Here is a 20,591-nt window from a genome sequence, read left to right on the forward strand (position 1 = left end):
AGAGTAAATGAGTTCTTATGACATCTGGTTGTTTTTAAAAGTGAGTAGCACCTCCCCTTTCACCCTTCCTCCTGCTCCAGCCATGTAAGACATGCCTGCTTCCCCTTTGCCTTCTGCCATGATTGTAAGTTCCCCGAGGCCTCCCCAGCCATGCATTCTGTATAGCCTGTGAAACCGTGAACCAATTAAACCTCTTTTCTTTATATACTACCCAGTCTCAGGTCATTCTTTATAGCAATGTGAGAATTGACTAATACAGTGTGTATTTATATATATATTATATATATATATTCAATAGATTGGTTGGTTTTTTGTGTTGTCTAAGTCCTCTATTTCCTTATCTTCTGCGTGATTGTTCTATTCAGTATTAAAAGTAGAATATTGAAGTTCCAACTATTATTGTAGAACTGTCTATTTCTCCCTTTAATTCTATGAGTTTTTGCTTCATATTTTGATGGTCTGTTATTAGGTGTGTAAATGCTTATAATTGTATTGAAGCTTTTTGAATATATACATGCATGTATATATTTCCCTCTCATAATCTTTTTTGACTTAAAGTCTCTTTTGCCTGACAGCAATATAGCCCCCTCTGCTCTCTTTGGTAATTATTTGCATAAACTGTCTTTTTCCACACTTTTGCTTTCCACTTATTTGTGCCTTTGGATTGAAAGTGAGTCTCTTGTAGATAGCGTATATTTGGAGCATGTGTTTTGATCCATTCTGCCAATATCTGTATTTTGATTGGAGAGTTTAATGTATTTACATTTAAAGTAATTATTATTAATTACTTCTGTAATTTTGCTACTTGTTTTCAATTTTCCTGTAGCATTTTTGTCTCTCATTTCTGTCATTGCTGTCTTCTTTTGTAATTACTTGTTTTTTTAGTAGTAAAAATTTTGAGTTCCTTTCTAATGTCCTTTTGTGCATAATCTATAGCTATTTTCTTTGTGGTTACATTTCTGATTTTTATAATTTGAGTCTTCTCTCTTTTTTTTTTTTACAATTAACATACTACATTTAACATACTAAAGTTATAACACTATTTTGAATTTTTACTAGTTTAACTTCAATAACACATAAAAACTCTGCTTCTTTATAGCTCCATTCTTGCCCCTTTCAGTTGTTGACGTTACAAAATTACATTCTTATACATTTTGTGCCCCAAAACATAAACTAATAATTATTTTAAATGCTTTAGTCTCTTAAATTATACAGAAAAAAAGTTACAAACCATTGTTACAAAAATGCTAGTTTTCTAATAGCCTGTGTATTTACCTTAGTTGAGATCTTTATTTCTTCATATGTCTTTGATTTACTGTATAGAACTATGTAATTGCTTGCATGGAAGATCTAGCTACTGCTAACTCTCATAACTTTTATTTATCTAGGAATAGCTTATTAGGTTGGTGCAAAAGTAATTGTGGTTTTTGCCATTTTAAAAGTAATTGTTATTCTTTTTGAAGAATAACAATTCTTTTGAAGAATAACAAAAACCGCAATTACTTTTGCACCAACCTAATAATTTCTAACTTTTTTAAAGGACAATTTTGCTGGATATAGGATTCTTGATTAGCAGGTTGTTTTCTTTTAGCACTTTGACTATATTGGCTCACTACCTCTGGCCTCCAAAGTCACAGATGAGAAATCTGCTGAGAGTCTTATTAACAATCCATTTTATGTGATGAGTTACTTTTGCTGCTTTCAAGATTCTCTCTGTCTTGAAATCATCTTTCTTGGAATTAACTGAGCTTATTGGATGTTTACATTCATACCTTTTATCAAATTTGGGAAGTTTTCAGCCATTATTTCTCCAAATATTCTCTTTGCCCCTTTTTCTCTTTCTTCTTGTTTAATTCTGACAAAGTGTATATTAATCCACTTGATGGTATCCAACATGTCCCTTAGGCTCTGTTCACTTTTCATCAACCTTTTTTTTCTTTCTGTTTCTCAGACTAGATAATTTCCATTGTCCTATCTTCAAGTTCACTGATTCTTTTTTCTGCATGCTCAAATCTGCCTTTGAATCCCTTTAGTGAACTTTTAATTACAGTTATTGTATTTTTCAGCTTCAGCAATTCTTTTTGGTATCTTTTTAGGTTTTCTATCTCTACTGATATTTCCATTTTGTTTATCATCATTTTTTTGACTTTCTGCACATCTTCCTTTAGTTTTTTGAGCATCTTTAAGACAATTGTTTTAATCATTGTCTAGTAGCTCTTCCATCAGGTCTTTTTCAGGAACAGTTTCTGTTGATGTTTTTTTTTTTCTTTTAATGTGCTAAACTTTCCTGTTTCTTTGTATTCCTTTTGATATTTTTGTTGAAAACTGGACATTTGAATCTAATAACATGGTAACTCTGGAAATCAGATTCTCTGGAAAACTCCTTTTGCCAGGGTTTGCTGTTTCTGTTATTGTTGATTTATTTATTTTTGTATTGTGGTAGGTTGTCTCCTTATCAAGGATCATCCTGAATATTAAACTTAAGGTTTTCTCAGGTCTTTTCTGAGCTTGTACCTTTCCCTGGACATGTGTGGTCACTTTTTCATTTTTCTGATGCAGTTGTTTTTCAAAGTCATAATCTTTAAAGTCTGGATCCAAAAGAAGACAAAAAAGAAAAGTGAAGAAAGGAGAAAAAAACAGTGCTGACTTTTTAAATCCGTTGAAAGTCACCTCAGCTAGAGGGGGAGGGGCTTGCAACAATGAGAAGGGGTAAAATAGCAATGGTCACCTGCCCTTTGCACATCTGTGATCAGAAGCAGCTATCAGTAATCTGAACACAGATCCCCAGTATTTGGAGAACAACGCTTGTTTTGCCCATTCTGGCTCCAGCAAGCTGTGTGTAAGCTGCTCCAGCAACACGTACACAGCTCTCAGCTATGGTTAAACCAGACACATTCTGCCAGTATAATTGTTGTCTAGGTGGGGAGACAAATTTCTGGTGTTCCCTACTCTGTCATTTTTCCAGAATCCTCCCCCTCAATGACTTCTTTTTTTTTTTTTTGCTTTATTTTTCTTCACAGCACTTACTATCTGTCATAGAAATTTGTTTTATTTTTATGTGGTCCATCTTCCCAATACAATGTGAGCTTTATGTGCTTGGAGACTTTGATGTCCTAGTCATTGCTGTATCCCCAGCCTGGAACAGTGCCCGACACATTCTAGTGAGTATTTGTTGAATAAATTATACCCACTACTCATATCTTTCAAATGTTAACATTTTGCCATATTCGTTATAGATTTTTGGAGAGAAAGAAAATGATACAGATAGAGTTGAAGCCTGCTCTGTATTTATCTCCAGTCCTATTACCCTTTTTTCTTCTCTGAGTCAATTACTGTCAGAGGTTTAATGTTTAACAGCTTTATAAATGTTCATATGCTTTTATTTCATGTTTATGTCATATAATTACTATCCATAACTATTTGCTTTTATTTTTAAATTTCATAGTAAATGTGTTTATAAAAATAAGTAATACATATATGTTTGCAAATTGTCTTTTAAATTAATTTTTATTTGATAAATAATAATTATATATATTTGTAGGGTATAATGTGATATTTTGATATATTATGGAAAGATCAAATCAGGGTAGTTCACATATCCATTACCTCAAATGTTTATCACTTCTTTGTGGTGAGAACATTTAAAATCCTCTCTTGTAGCTATTTTGAAATGTACATTATTATTAACTGTAGTCCTCTTGCCATGCAATAGAATACCAGAACTTATTTCTCCTATCTAACTATAACTTTGTATCCACTGACCAATGTCTTTCCTTTCCTTATGTTCCTTCCCACCTCTTTTTCACTCAGTGAAAGGGATTTACCCATGCTGACATATGTAGCTCTGGTTCTTTTTTTTTTTTTCTTTTATTTTGAGACGAAGTCTCTCTCTGTTGCCTAGGCTGGAGTGCAATGTCCTGATCTCAGCTCACTGCAACCTCTGCCTCCTGGATTCAAGTAAGTCTCTTCCTCAGCCTCCTGAGTAGCTGGGATTCCAGGCACCTGCCACCACACCTAGCTAATTTTTGTATTTTTAGTAGAGACGGGGTTTCGCCATCTTGGCTAGGCTGGTCTCGAACTCCTGACCTCGTGATCTACCCGCCTTGGCCTCCTGAAGTGCTGGGATTACAGGTGTGAGCCACTGCACCCGGCCCAGCTCTAGTTCTTTCATTTTAACTGGGTTAATAAACCACAATTCATTTATTCATTCTCTTGTTGGTGGACATTTAGATTGTTTCCTATTCTTCTGCTATTAAATACAATGCTGCACTGAAAATACTAGTACATATCAGAAGTGAATTGACTGTACATCTTCATTTTTATCAAATGTTGCCAAATTGCTCTGTGAAGTAGGTGCATCCCAGAAAGATATGAGAACTGTTGTTGCTCCACATGAGTCCAACACTCTGAGAGACTTTGCAGTTTCCAGTCTGATGGGTATGAAAGGAAACCTTATTTTTGAATTTTCCTGATTACCAATTAGGATAAGTATATTTTCTGGTGTTATTTGTCATTTGGATTTCCTTTTCTGTGAATTGCCTGTTCATTCCCCATTTCCTTGTTTTTTCTTTCTCTGATTGATATATAAATTTAAACTTTTTATGTTAATTTTAATATTTAATGTTTTTATTTAATATTAATTTAATATTTTATATTTGGATACTAATACAGATATATATTCTTCCAGGAGTCTGTTTTTTATGTATAAAAGTCTTAAATTTTAATACAGTCATTTGTTTGTATATATTTTTAGAGTATGGGATTTTTTGTTTATGTATTTGTTCATTTATTGAATAAATCTTTTCTTGCCCTGAAGTCACAAAGAGATTATTCTATAGTTTCTTTGAAAACTTTTAAGTTTTATATTTCATACTTAGTTCTTTAATTTACCTGGAATTTATTTTTCCAAGTGACATAAAATGGGAATCTGGATTTTTTTCCTGCTTGAATAATGAATTGCCCTAATAATATTTACTGAATAAATGTATCCCTTCCCCCAGACTGGAATGCAGTGCTACCTCTGTCATATTTCAATGTTCCACAGTTGGACAGATAAGTTCCACATTTTGTATTTTTAAAATATTGGTTTGTTAGTCTAACTCTGACTACACTCTTAATTAGCATGACTTTATAATAAGCCTTGATATCTGAGTGGAAGGCCTTACTTGTTTGACTTATAATTTGTACTTGTTCTTGGTCTTTGGCTCTTTTTTTTTTCTTTTCTTGAGACGGAGTCTCACTCTGTTGCCAGGCTGGAGCGCAGTGAATTTCAGCTGTGAAGCTAACAGAATCATTGACATTGTTTTTTGGCTTCTTATTCTCTATTTTAGTCAATTTTAATGGTAATAAAAATGTAGTAAGAGTACATTTGAAAAGATGATCTTATCACCCCAAAAGGCATTATGTGTTTGTGTATTTTCTTAGATTCTGTTTTCCATACTGAATTTTAATTTTTACTAGTAAGCATGGTTGTTTCTTCCTGGCTAGGACAGTTTCTTACTCCAGTCCCCCTCTGTCCTGCACTGTTGTCCCTGACCCCTTAATTTTCTTCTTTCTGCTTCAATAAATCTTTGTACGTTTTTTAACAGCTCAGCCCCACCAAGTGTTCTGAATTATATCAAGAAATCTTTGTTTGCAGCTGTTTAATTATAGATTGTCTAAAAATGGCCCACATCAACCTTTCTCCCAAATCGTAGTGGATGAAACCATGTTATAATGTTTTGTTTGATCCTTTGAGCTGACATAATCTTTAGACTTAATATTGTGCCTACATTTTTCCCAAATCTTGAGTAAAACAATATCACTGATTCTGAGAGTCATTACATCTTTGATGAGTGTTTTTTCTGTACAGTGAGGTAAGTTTCTTTTTACCCTGAGATGCCATAATTCTTAGGGTAATTGTCTTACCCTATAATTACCCTATAATTGTCTCTTTGGCTGTTGGTAGGCCTGCTAGCTGTACAGACCCATAAAATACTACAAAAAGGCTTAAAACTTCTACTTTCCTTCCAAGTGCCGATGAGGTTACCTTGTGTCTTAGGATTTGTTTGTTTTTAGTTACTTTTTAGAAGTCAAGTGTTCCAGGATTTTCTGTATAGGTCAGCATTGGTATCTTCTACCTCCATTAAATAAAAAATGTGATTTTAGCTGATGTTTGGAACATACTTTATAATGTGGATAACATTCACAGAAGTCTAGAAATATAAACAAGTCCTGGCAAGATGTTGCTAGCCAATACCAAATTTATAATTTTAGGTGGTGCTGCACTGGAAATGAGCTCTCCTTCTGGGACTCAGAGCTTCACTTGCCTCTACTGAAAAGCCCAAGTGTTCTGATAATCAGATTGGCTCAGGTTCATTCCCTCTGAGAGGATTTCCGTGTCTCCCTTGGAATGAACCCAGAAGAATGGAATCCAGTTTTCTCCTCACAGCATTGCCACAATGTGCTCCTTCACCACTGACTCGGGTTGGAAATCTCAGGCTGCTGCACCATCAACCACAATTTTAGGAGCACTGCCATGCCCTGTGGCTACGAGCAAAGATCACTGTCAACACAGATCTTTTTATTTGGGCCCCAAGCTAGCAAAGTTGATTAACTTATGCCTATGTAAAGACTTTTGATGGTTCCCGGGCTTCAGAAACTTCTCCTGTAAATGAAAAGAATGGTGTTTAAATTTAATGTTGATACCAGGCTGCCTACTCCTTTTTCCATCCAGACCCTGTGAAGCACATGCCATTAGACGATGGTGCCAGATAGCTCTCTTTGTTGCTGCCCTCTACTCTTCCTAGTTCATACGTCCTCATTCACTGAGGACTTGATCACTTGGGTCATTGTCTATTTCCCCACGTTACTTCATTGCCAGACAAGTATTCAGTATCTGTTTATGCAAATTTTTCTCTTTTTGAAATTATGAAATACATTAAACATACAAAAAAGTATATAGTGCAATGTCATAGTAACTACTGAAGGAATTAACAACCTGCCACCCCAAAATATGTTGCCCTGGTACATTGACCATTTTGAGCTAAAGGCACATGAAAAACAGCAGATGTAAGAAGATCACTCTGACCTTCCCCACTCAACTTTTCTTTAGAGAAGGGGTATGCTCTGTCACCCAGGCTGGAGTGCAGTGGTGTGATCATAGCTCACTGCAGCCTCAAATTCCTGGGATCAAGCGACCCTCCAACCTCAGCCTCCCAAGTAGCTGGAATTTTTTTATTTTTATTTTTTGTAGAGATGGGGTTGTGCTATGTGGACCATGCTGGTCTCAAACTCCTGGCCTCAAGGGATCCTCCCGCCTTGGGCTCCCAAAGTGTTGAGATTACAGGCGTGAACCATCGCACCCAGCCCTTCCTTCTGTTTCTTTACTGGAGGAGACACAATTCCCATGTGAAAGTTGTTCTCTCCACATAAGAAGGAAAATATTCTTATCATCAAGGACGGGCTTCTCCACCCAATTAACTACCCTACCCAAGCCCCTTTGCCTTGTCTCAGTTTCATAATTTACTATTTTTTGTCCAGTTCAGTATATGTGTTCATTCAACTCTAACTAACTGCATCTTTGAGTATTTATTCTTCATGAAGGCTCCCGTGCCATGTAAAATTTATATTAAATAAATTTGAGCTAGGTGTGGTGGCATGTGCCTGTAGTCCCAGCTACTGGGTGGCCTGGGGACAGGGGGTGGCATGCTAAGTTGGAAGCCTGAGGCTGCAGTAAGCCATGATCATGCTACTGCACTCCAGCCTGAGCAACAGAGTGAGACCCTGTCTCAAAATAAAAGACAATTAAACTTAAAAATTGAATGCTTTCTCCTGTTGATCTGTCTTATGTTAATTTAATTCTCAGACTCAGCAGGAAAACCCTGCAAGTTGTGATAAAATTTTGCCTCCCTTACACTACCTGTGTACCTATCACACAACTTTACACAATCATAACATCTTGTGTTTGTTTCATATCTTCTTTCATTAAGAAATAAAAGCTAACAAATACGGTGAACCTCACTCTGATATCATTTCTCTACCCAGGAATCGTTAATGTTCCAAATTGGTATTTATCATCCCCATGCATGTTTTTATCCTATTACTGTATATGTTTCTATCCATGAAGTTTTTATAATATTGTTTTGCAGGCTGTAAAACTTTATATAAGTGTTATAATTCTGTAATCTTTCAACCTGCTCCTACACTACATATATTTTTTAAAGTATCCATGCTGACACTTGTAGCTCTAATTTTTCTTTTCTTTTTTTTTTTTTTTTTTTGAAATGGAGTCTCGCTGTCTTAGTCTGTTGCCCAGGCTGGAGTACAGTGGCATGATCTTGGCTCACTGCAACCTCCGACTCCCTGGTTCAAGTGATTCTCCTGCCTCAGCCTCCTGAGTAGCTGGGATTACAGGCATGCACGACCATGCCCAGCTAATTTTTGTGTTTTTAGTAGAGACAGGGTACCATGTTGGCCAGGATGATCTCAATCTCCTGACCTTGTGATCCACCCGCCTCGGCCTCCCAAAGTGCTGGGATTACAGGCATGAGCCACCGCGCCTGGCCCGTAGCTCTAATTTTTCATTCAATTGTATGAACATTTATTGAATATTATTCAATTGTATGAACCACAATTTATTCATCTTTTTCTTCTGTTGATGGACATTTAGGTTGTTTTACCTTTTTTTTGCTTTTACAAACAATCCTCCCAAATTTATTCTTATGCAGGTCTCTGTACACATGGGCAAAACTTTCTCTAGAAGTGGAATTGCTTGGCCATATGGTATGCCCATGTTTATGGGAAAATTACTCTCCAAAGTGGTTTTTGCCAATTTATATAAGTGTGAAATTGTATCTTAATTTTTTTTTGCATTCTCTTAACTATAAGCACAACTGAATATATAGTCATATTTTTATTTACTGTTCAGACTTTTTCCTCTGAGAATTATCCACTTTAAACACTGGACTTTCTCCTGCTCTTATTTTTTTGGTATATGTTTTTAATATATTCTGAATACTAATCTTTTATCAGTTTCATGGCAAGTATCTTCTTTCAAGTAACTAGTATTTTCATTTTTTAACAGTGTCTTTTGGTACAGGGTTTTAAAATTTGGCCTTTCCTTATGGTTTTCATTTATGTTTTGGTTAAAACTTTCTTCCCTACCTTAAAGTCATAAATAGACTTTTCTATATTTTAGTCTAAAAGACTTAATGTTTTACTTTTCTCTTTTGATTTGTATCTGAAATTTATTTTCATTTATGCTGTTTAATAGAATTCTAATTTTACTTTTTCCCTTATGAATAACCACTTATTCCAGTATAATTTACTGGCTAGTTGAGTCTTTCCCCATGATATTTAGTGCAATGTCTGACAACTATCAAGTTTTTTATATTATTCTTCAGTTTCTGGGCTCTGTTATCTCTCATTGACATGTTTGGCTATCCCTGCACCAGTACTATGCTGTATTAAATCACTGTAGCTTAATATCCAAATGTGTTCTTCTTCAACAGCCTTTGGCTATTTTTTGCTTTTTTTTTCCATATGAATTTGAGAATCAGCTTGTCAAGTTGCACAAGTAGCTTTAGTGGATTTACACTGCCTTTATAGATTTACTTTGAGAGACTTGATCTCTTAACGATATTGAGTCTTCTCATCTGTGAACAGCAATACATCTCCATTTATTCAGGTCTCCTGTACGGTCCTTCAGCAAGGTTTTGTGACTTTTTCCACAAAAAAATTTGCAGATAATTTATAGATTTAGTCCTCGGTACAATATAGTATTTATCATTTGTGAAAGCATGATATTAAAATTTACTATTGCTACTTGTTTGTTCCAGGTGTGTGGAAAAATAATTGATTTTTGCCTATTGGTCTTGTATTCCAATAACTTGTTGAACTCTGAGAGTTTGTCCGTAAATTTTCCCAGATTTTCTGTGTTCACAATCATATCATCTATTAATGATAACAATTCTGTTATTTATTTGAAACTCTTATGTAATTTTTTCTTGTTTTTTTTTTTTTTTTTTTTTTTTTTTTCTGCACTGCTCAGTGATAATGAACATCCTTTACTTTTCCTACTTTAAAGGGAATGTGTAGAACATTTACCATTAAATAAAATGTTTGCTTTAGGAATTTGGCTGGTTCCCATTCTCAGATTAAGGACATTCCTTTCTATTATTATTTTGCTACAATTAAAAAATTTATGAATGGATTTTGAGTTATATCAAATGTATTTTCTCCAACTGTTGAATTGCATAACTTTATTTGCTTTGTTAATGTGATAAATTACATTATTTTTTCTAATATACTGTTCTAATTTCTATTTCTCAGAGAAATGCAGTTTAGACAAGAGGAATTTTTTATATACTCAGATTTTAAGAAACATTTTATTTAGTTATGACTTTCACATTTATGTTCATAAGTGATATTGGCCTATAATCTTCCTTATACATACTCTCATTTAGTTTTGGTATAACAGTTAACATTAGTTTCATTAAATGAACTATTAGCTTCATTAAACTGATGGATTTTTTTTTTTTTAATGCTCTGGAACATAAGATTGAGATTCTGTTCCTTCAGTTTTTGCTAGAACTTTTCCATGAAACCCTTTTGATTTGGTATTTGTGGTACCTGTGTGCATGCTGTGCACACCTGTGTGTGTGTGTGTGTGTACAAGGAGGTGGATTTTTAAACACAAACATTTTCATGGTTATTGGTTTATTATGTTTTTTAAAAAAACTTCTCCTTATAAGTGACATTTTTCTAAAATTGTCATTTTAAAATATATTGGCATAAAGTTGTTTATTTCTTATGATTTTAATATATGTATTTTCTCTGTAGTTATGTCCCCTTTTTTATTCCTAGCACATTTGTTTTCACTTTTCTTCTTTTATCTTGATAAATTTTACTGGAATGTATTTTATCAGTCTTTTAAAAAAATCAACATTTGATTTTGTTGGTTGTGCTAGTTATTTCTTGTTTTCGGATTCATTAATTTTTGTTCTTGTTTGTTTGTTTCCAGACAAGGTCTCTATCACCCAGGCTGGAGTGTAGTGGTGCAATCATGGCTCCCTGTAAGCCCAAAATCCCGGGCTCAAGTGATACTGCTACCTTGGCCTCCTGAGTAGCTGGGACTACAGGTGTGTGCCACCATTCCTGGCTAATTAAAAAAAATTTTCTTCGTAGCAATGAATTCCTGTTATGTTGCCCAGGCTTGTCTTGACCTCCTGGCCTCAAGTGATTCTCCTGACTTGGCCTCCCAAAGTGCTGGGATTACAGGCTACTGTGTTTGGCCTCTTATTTTTATTTTCTCATTCTTTACACTTCTTTGGGGTTGTTCTGTTGTTCTCTTCTGAAGCCTTTAAGTTGGACACCTTCCCCGTTCATTTTTAGTATTTCTTCTTTTTAGGGTAAACATTTAAAGGGCTTCTCAAAGGGAGAAATGACCCCAAATACCAGGTTCACCTCTCTGGGATTCCTTTTCTCCTGGATCTTGGCTATGTCATTCTTCAGTGCCTTTTTAGGCTCTCCAAAACTTTCAAGTAGACTTTTTTTGTTGAGATGTATGATTGAAGTCATTATTGTATATATTGCTGAGGCAATGATTAAAGTGTAGTCCACATACAGTGTACATATATAAATTGTACAATTTGATGAGTTTTGACAGGTATTTAACCATGAAACCATTACCACAATCAAAATAATGTACATATCCATCACCCCCAAAAGTGTCCTCATGTCCCTTGGTCATCTTTCCTTCCCTACCCTCTGCCCCATCACAAGTCTCCATCCCCACGCAACCACTGATTTACCTTCTGTTATGATAAACTAGTTTGCATTTTCTAGAATTTTATATAAATGAAAGCATACAGTGTTTACTCTTTTTTGTATGGCTTCTTTCCCTCAAAATAATTATATTAAGATTAATCTGTGTTGTTGCATATATCAGTAGTTCCCTGCTTTTTAATACTGAGTAGTAGTCTGTTGTATAGCTATACCCACAATTTGTTTATCCATTTACCAGTTGATGGGCATTTGGATTGTTTCCAGTTTGGGCTCTTACAAATGAAATTTCTATGAATATTTGTGTAAAAGTCTTTGTGTGGAAATACAGTTTTATTTCTTTTGGGCAAATACCTCGGAATGGAATAGTTGTATCACATATGGCAGGCACATGTTTTAAAATATCTTTCCTTGTTCTAAACAGGATAGTTGGTTGAATTACCTAATCTACTATTGCAAGAAGTAGAAGTCCCTCATATTTTCTGCTTTCGCTTTTGTTGTTTCTGTTTTTCTATTTAAGTTTCTGATTCTTCTGGATTTTTTTTTTTGATGTAAGCAATGAGGTATCTAACATTTTTTGCAGATGGCCAGTCAATTGTTCCAGTTCTATTAACCCCATACATTTGATAGCAATATAAATAAATTGATGCTGCAAGTATACTCTTAAAACTCAACAGAAGACTGAATGAAGATTTTGAAATCTTGTTAACCAAAGTAAACAGAAACAGAGGCTTGTTTCTTCTTTCCAAGATGGATGCTTGGAAAGTCAACAGGGAAGTAAACCATTACCAAATGAAACATTAACTATGGTTATTTTGAGGACTTTTTTTTTTTTTTTGCCATACTCAACAGAAGAACTGAAAAGATATTTTAACCTCAAATATTTATCTCAGGCAATAACTTTATGTAGTCTATATTTTTCCTCAAAAACAATTATACAACTTTAGGAAACAAAACTGTACTATTTTGAATTTTGATCGCATTCATTAAATATAAAATGAGGAAAAAATGAAACAGTCTTTTAAGTAGGCCAATGTGAAAAAAAAAAACAGATTTAGTACAATTCTCTCCTATGATTCATAGCCTAGAAACAAACATTTCTCCTTTTTGATTTCCCAGTGGTTTCTTAAGTTAAGATAAATAATCCATGAAGGGACAAAATTTACATTTCTATAAATATAAAAAAGAAACTACCACTGGAAAAAAGAAGTTACTGTTTTTTAGATGACTGTTGATTCCCAAAGCACATGGGGATGTCTTTTTGATTACCATGCTAATAAAGATAATTCTTGAATATTTTTATTTTAGATTGCAGCCTTATTGTGGTTGCTATAAACAAAAGTTAATAACTTGCTGAAGAACTATTCATTCATTGCACTGGGGGTTTGAAATGTTGAACGTTTTTATAAGAAAACAAGCTAAATATAATGCATGGTTTGTAAAAATATAAATTTGCTTTTAAGAAGACTACACTGGGAGGGCGAGGTGGGTGGATCACCTGAGGTCAGGAGTTTGAGACCAGCCTGACCAACTGGTGAAATCCCATCTCTACTAAATACAAAAAATTAGCCAGGTGTGGTGGCACATGCCTGTAATCCAGCTACTTGGGAGGCTGAAGCAGGAGAATCACTTGAATCCAGTAGGTGGAGGTTGCCATGAGCCAAGATTGCATCATTGCACTCTAGCCTGGGCAACAAGAGGGAAACTCTGTCTCAAAAAATAAAAAAATAAAAATAAATAAAAAAAGAAGATTACATGAACTCATTGTTTCTAACACTGTAAACTCTGGCTGGGCATGGTGGCTCACACCTGTAATCCCAGCACTTTGGGAGGCTGAAGTGGGAAGATCATTTGAGGCCAAGAGTTTTAGACCAGCCTGGGAAACATAGTGAGAACGCATCTCTACAAAAGTTAAAAAAAAAAAAAAATAGCTGGGCCTGGTGGCATGCCTGTGTAGGCCTGGCTATGCAGGAGGCTGAGGGGAGAGGATAACGTGTGCCCAGGAGGTGAAGGCTGCAGTGAGCTATGATCCTGCCACTGCACTCCAGCCTGGGTGGACAGAGTAAGACCCTGCCTCAAAACAAACAATCAAATACTATAAGCTCTGTTATTAAAGCTTTTTCTGTTATGAATTCCCTAAGTTTTGATCTATCTTAAACCAAGTGCATTTTAATGTGTTCCTTTAGCCAACATTTATTTCATTTGTTCAATAGATCTTCACTGATACTGTGAATTAGGCGTAGGCACTGTTTAAATGTTGAGGATATGGTGAGGAACAAAGGTTGACAAGGTCCCTGATCTCATGGAGTTTGAGAGAAACAGACAATAAATATGCAAGTAAGATAACTGTATATTTGACATTATATGAGATTTACCTGTATGGCATGAGAGAGCGTGAAGACGGTGGCCAGCATACAGGGGCACAGCTCCCTAATACATGCTGAACACTGTACCAGGCCCTTGGGAAGAGGGGCCTGAGATCTGGGCTTTGGAAAAGACCAAATCCCATCTCTGCTCAGAGGCAACTTAACCATGAGCTAATGCTGCTTCAGCCTCAGGGCCCGGCTTATCATGAGCTAATACTGCTTCAGGTTCATTTGCATGTTACGTAATGTTCTTGATGGAAGCCAGGTGGCAACCAGGGAGTGTTTTCTATGTAAATATTTTAGGGGAATTGTCCAAAGCCATCTTAGAGGAAAGGGACTTGCATATATCTAAGGCTCAAGTAATTAGTTGTTTCTGTTCTAATTCTGAATATTCTTTCTTACCTAATTTTGTATATGTATACTTGTATACTTGAGATCTTTTTCTTTAAGAGAGCCTGCTTACCCCAACTTTTGTAAGTTTCAAGCCCTGTGTAACCTGGTTTTGTTCTTGGCTTAGCCATTGTCTACCTGTGTGACTCTAGGCAAGCTATTTAAACTCTTCATGCCTCAGTTTTCTCATTTTTAAAATGGAAATATTACCTAAATCATCAGATTGTGTGAGTATTAACTGAAATTAAATAGTATTTCAAATGTTATACATAACACCTGGCACACAGTAAGTACTTCATAAGTGGTAGCTATTATTAATATATTATGAGTATTAATATGATTATAAGCCCTCAAAAGTTTTATAATTCTACTGGGGAAAAAAATCAACAGATGTAGATCCATGGGATATTAACACAGAACAGTCTCAAAAAACAGAACAAAACAAAAACAAAAAAATACAACATCAACAGGATATGCACAAATTCGTGATAAGTAGTTGCCAGCGCCTAGAGAGGGAGAATAATAGGCGTAGGAATAAAGAGGATTTCCAGTAAACCTGTAACATTGTATTTCTAATTCAATCTGAAATAAATATGATAAATATTATAACATTATACTTTAAAAAAACTAGATATTTCAATAAATGGTAGCTATTAATAATACATAGGGAGGTTTGATTAATAACCCAATAATCTGGTATGTTTTGTTTATAGGAACATTGTGCTTTTCTCATATGAAGCTTCCTCTGGGCATGGTAGCACAGTTCCTGTAATCAACAGAAACTAGCAACCTCAGTGTCACAGTTACAATATGTGATTGAATGTAACTTCATAAATACCTAGTATGGTATTGAATGTTGGTTTGGTGGAATAGTCAAAGCAAATATGCTCACGATATTAAACTCTTCCAAGATTTCCCTGTGTCATTGGAAAGTGGCACAAAGTAGCGTAAATTGACTGGGGCTGTCCATGAAACGATTACAAATATGAAGAGAAAGGGGAAATCATTGTGTGCTGCAAACATCAATGAGAGCTTCATAGGACGTGTGATGTGAATTGGACCTTGGCAATGGGGTAGCTTTGGATAGGTGGGCCAGATGGCTTAGTATTCTAGATGTCAGAGGAGAAGAGCAATGTCTGGGAAGAATAAAAAACCAATGTAAGGTTGGGTGGGAGGGAGACATGGAGGTCCTTAAGAAGAGCCTTAATGAAGTGTTGAAGAGTTATAAAGGCCTGTAAGCAATAACAATTTGAAATTTCATTAAAAAAAATTAGATTGGTATTGAAAATATATGTAAAATTTTGTCTCTGTCAATAGTTCACTTCATATTCCAGTTGGCTAAGCCTTTGGTTCTGATATGATTTGGATCTGTGTCCCCACCAAATCTCATGCTCAATTGTAATCCTCAGTGTTGGGGGTGGGGCCTGGTGGGAGGTGATTGGAGATCATAGGGGCAACTTCTCATGGTTTAACACCATCCCCCTTGGTGCTGTTGTCACAATAGTGAGTTCTTGTGAGATTTGGTTGTTTAAAAGTGTGTGGCATCTCCCCCATCTTTCTCTTGCTCCTCCTCTGGCCATGTAAGATGTGCTTGCTTCCCTTTCACCTTCTGCCATAAGTGAAAGTTTCCAGAAGTGAAGCAGATGCTGGCATCATGCTTCCTGTACAGCCTGTGGTACTGTGAGCCAATTAAACCTCCTTTCTTTATTAACTACCCAGTCTCAGGTATTCTTTATAGCAATGTGAGAATGGACTAATGCAGGTTCTAAAGCCACAAAGAAGAGAAAATATTTCTTTCACCTTGGCACTGAATCCTTGGGTCACAAGTATGAGAAGTGACTTGGTCAGTCATGACTTGCCCAAACAATTAAGACTAGGGCTGATTCATTAATGGTCTGTTTTATTAACAATGGTTATTCGGCTAACAGAAAGGAATACTTCCCAGACAATAAGGATGTCTAGAAACCAGCTTTAATAGGGCATGGGTAACCCTGAATATCGGGACAAGGACTGCCCATTGGAGTGGGGGTATCCACCATATTCTAGGCAATTGTAGACAATAGATACTACACCTAAATACATGTCTGTATGGCTAGACAGGGGAATAAGAAGTTCCAATAGTGAAGTGGAGGAAATTTTTAAAATATTAAACAAAAAGCATTCCACTAAGAGGGTCTTATGTAACTATCCTAACCATTTAGGCAATTTGAGTTAATGTCCTACTGCCTAACACAGGCCTGGGCATCCTGTCATGATTTCACACCTCTGTAAAGAATGGAGAAGCAGAGAGCAGCAGGACAGATAATTACAAACAACTTCCTGGCTGAGGGCCAAGGATCACTGTGAGGAGTCAAGGTCCAGAAAAGATCAACAGGTGAACACAGCAGCAAATCAGATATCCAGCCAGGAACACACTGAGCTTTGTGTTACTGTTGGAGAAAACTGGTCTCTGTTAACTCAGTTTAGACTGTGTATTGTTCCACATTAGCTAATAAAAATGGGCGTTAGATATGTTTCACACATTTCACACATTGTAGAAATGTTAGCAGGATGCATGTGATGATTTGATTGTTATTCTCTTGAGATTTAAAAAATTTCAATCTTCTCTACTTCTCTTCTCCTCTCCTCTTCTCTCCTCTCCTTTTCTTCTACCTTCTGTCTTTCCTCCCTCCCCCACTTTAATAAATACAATAAAAACACTGGACCTTTAAAATTCATATATACTGCTTTTAAATGGGTAACTCTAAGCAACAAAGTTAAAATGTCATGATAATTTTTGGACATAAGTGTTAAAAGAAAAACTTTAGACAAATTTAATAGTTTAATTGGGCAAAGAACAATACATGAATCAGGCAGCCCCCAGAACTAGAACAGGTTCAGAGAAACTCTGGGGCTGTCAAATGGTCATACACCATTTTTGGACAGAAAAAAGAAAGTGACGTGCCGGGTGGCTCATGCCTGTAATCCCAGCACTTTGGGAGGCTAGGGCGGGCGGATTACCTGAGGTCAGGAGTTCAAGACCAGCCTGGCCAACATGGTGAAACCTCGTCTCTACTAAAAATACAAAAATTAGCCAGGCGTGGTGGCACATGCCTGTAATCCCAGCTACTTGGGAGGCTGAGGCAGGAGAATCATTTGAACCCGGGAGGCGGAGGTTGCAGTGAGCCAAGATCGCACCACTGCACTCCAGTGTGGCGACAGAGCGAGACTCTGTCTCAAAAAAAAAAAAAACAAGAAGAAAGTGACATATGAAAATGGAAGTGAGGTGCAGAAACAGCTGGCTTGGTTACACTTTGGCATTTGCTGATTTCAACATGGTTTGAAGAGTTGGCCACCTGTGATTGACTAAAGTCAAGGTGCTGTGATTGGCTGAGACACAGCTATTTGTTACAGAAGAATATTCCTAAATGAGGCTTTCAGTTTATTTACATACAAAGTTAGGTTGCAGTTTGTTACATAAGGACTCAAGCATGCAAGTACAGAGGCTTTGTCTCAGGCCAAGTTTAGTTTAACAGTTCTCTCCTTTTGGTCAACATCTCCATTTTGAGAGATTGACCCAAACTTTGGACATTGAGGCCAGCCTCTGTCACTATCATAGGTGGACTTGTTTGGTCTCAGTGTGGAATTCACAAGTCTTATTTGTTCACAGTATGAAATTCACAAGTTGCAATGTCACATCAGTTGAATAATTGTGTTCTTGCTGAATTAATCAAAGTGAGACCATTCAACACTCAAATGAATGGCTGCATACAAAATTTTTAAGACTTGAGAAGATATAGCATACCAGCGGAACTAATATGATGACAATCAAGAAGATAATACCAAAAGACCAAAGCATACTTCTTAAGACTCCTTATGAAATGAATCAAACCAAATCAAACAAGTCAAAATTCAGGCAATAGAGGCAGCTCTACAGTATTTGCGTCTAATTGGTTATAGTCGTTGTTTGGGGTGTTACAGTGATTAAGGACCATAGTTTGCTGTAAAATGGCCTGATTTAAAGAGTGACTGACTTTTGTTATTAGCCTGGTAACACAAGTCATAATAACTTGGAGACCCGCTAGAAGAAATACGAAGATTAGAAAACCTTGGGAAACCCAAGCTTATTATCCACCCTTTAGAATGCCTGCAAACCAAATGTTAGTTGCTCTTGTAAACACATCCTATGTTTCTTTCTCTTGAAAAATTTCCTTAATGTATTTGATGGCAGTGTCTAAGGAAACAGCAGTATCAGCCACCTTTTAAATTAAGCTTTCTGTGCTAACAAAATCAGAGAGATGGGTACAACATACATTTTTATTCAATACCAATCATAAGCCCCAAATTGAGGGAAAAAGGAGATTTAAAGCTTTATGATGTTTTATTGCGTGGTGTTTATTGAACATGTATGTTATTATTCACCTTTTAGAGAGTGGCTTCTACATGTCTGAAGCCCTGGGAGATCTGATTGACCACAAACTTGAAGATTTTCTCCAATTTACAGATTAGCTTCAAATTCCATACAATCAGTACTCCGCTACCACCAAGAGTGAGCCCCCAGATACCCCACTGGAATCTTTCCTCAGTGGAAACTAGCTTAACTTTGTCTGTTTGAAGGTTGATGATAATTTTGGTTATTGACCATTTTAGCCTCTGATTATAGGAGCTATTATGGAGACTTCCAGGGGAATGAATTTGAAAGGCAGGAGTGAGCTACGCCAAATAGCAAAATCCAAACAAGCAAGGAGACAGAACAGAATAAGCAGATTTTCTGAAGATCTTTGGGGGTTGGAAAGAGGGCCACCTAATTGTGTTTGAGCAGAGGTCAGTTAAATTCGATAGCTTCCAAACAAGGTCCAGTGGAAAATTTACTTTTTGGTGGCCCCTTTATAACATACTGTAAAGGAATATAATCACATTTAATGAAAAAAGACTCTATTGAATTTAATCCAGTGACATTATTCAATTACTTGTACCCACATAGGTAATTCCAAGGTCTTGAGTGCATGATGTCTGGAAGCACAGTATATCTTTTGCACGCACCACTCATAGTTTTTCTACATTTAGTAACCATCGGGTTAATTGGAAAGGTTAGAGTGTTGGTTCTAGTGAGTATAGGAAAGCAAGTAACAGTGATGTTTAGAACATCAAAGATAGCTTTCCACGCTTCCTGTGGAATTTCAGCATTACTCTCATTGGGAAGATGGAGAGGTATTGGCACTGATGGAATTGTTTCCTGTTTTTTTTTTGTTGTTGTTGTTTGTTTGTTTTGATATTAGCCCACAAACCCAACGATTGCTCTGTATCTTCTATTATAGCATAAGCTATAGCTAAAGCCATTCACTGATTATGGCTCCATGGATTTTCCTGTAAGGAAAAGGAAAGGATTAGGACAGCAGGAAATGAGAAAGAAAAGAAAAAAAGGATAAGCCTTTTCTAATCACAGAGAAGTCTTGATCCATAATCTTGGGAAAGCTGTCCACATTGAGGATACTATTTGCTTCTGGGAAATTTTTCTGGCCACCTTTACCTTAAATTTTCCAATAGACATACAGTTCCAAAAGTCTGAAGGTACCTTTTTGAGTTGTGAGATGTGGTTCCAAAGTTTGAAGCCTTGAAGTCTTATTTCAAGTAAGTAAGCACTTCAAGTAAGTAGTGAGAATAACTTGGTATAACCCCTTCCAATGGGGTTCAAAGGCAGTCTTCTTCTGATGTGGTTTCCAGAAGACCCAATCTCTGGTTTCTAGACCATAAAAAGTTTGATTGTCCTTAGTCAGTGGATCACAGAAAACTTCCTTTACCTGATGAAAAGACACTGGCATAATGCATTAGAGCCTTGCAGTATTTAGTCATAGCAGGAGATGCATCAAGTTCTATTATTAGGATGATAGGCCTTCCAGTGACTATTTCAAAAGGGGTCAACTTATGTTTTCCAGTGAGAGTAGGTCTCATTGCCATTAAAGCCAATGTTACCTTTGGCCAAGGCAGCCCAACTGATTCCGTTAATTTTGCCAGTTTCAGGTTTAAGATGCCATTTGTTCTTTCAATCTTTTCAGAAGGTTAAGGTTGATAATGCCATTGTGCTCATAACAC

Source organism: Nomascus leucogenys, chromosome 16 (genome assembly GCF_006542625.1).
Source record: "Nomascus leucogenys isolate Asia chromosome 16, Asia_NLE_v1, whole genome shotgun sequence".
Lineage (NCBI taxonomy): Eukaryota > Metazoa > Chordata > Mammalia > Primates > Hylobatidae > Nomascus > Nomascus leucogenys.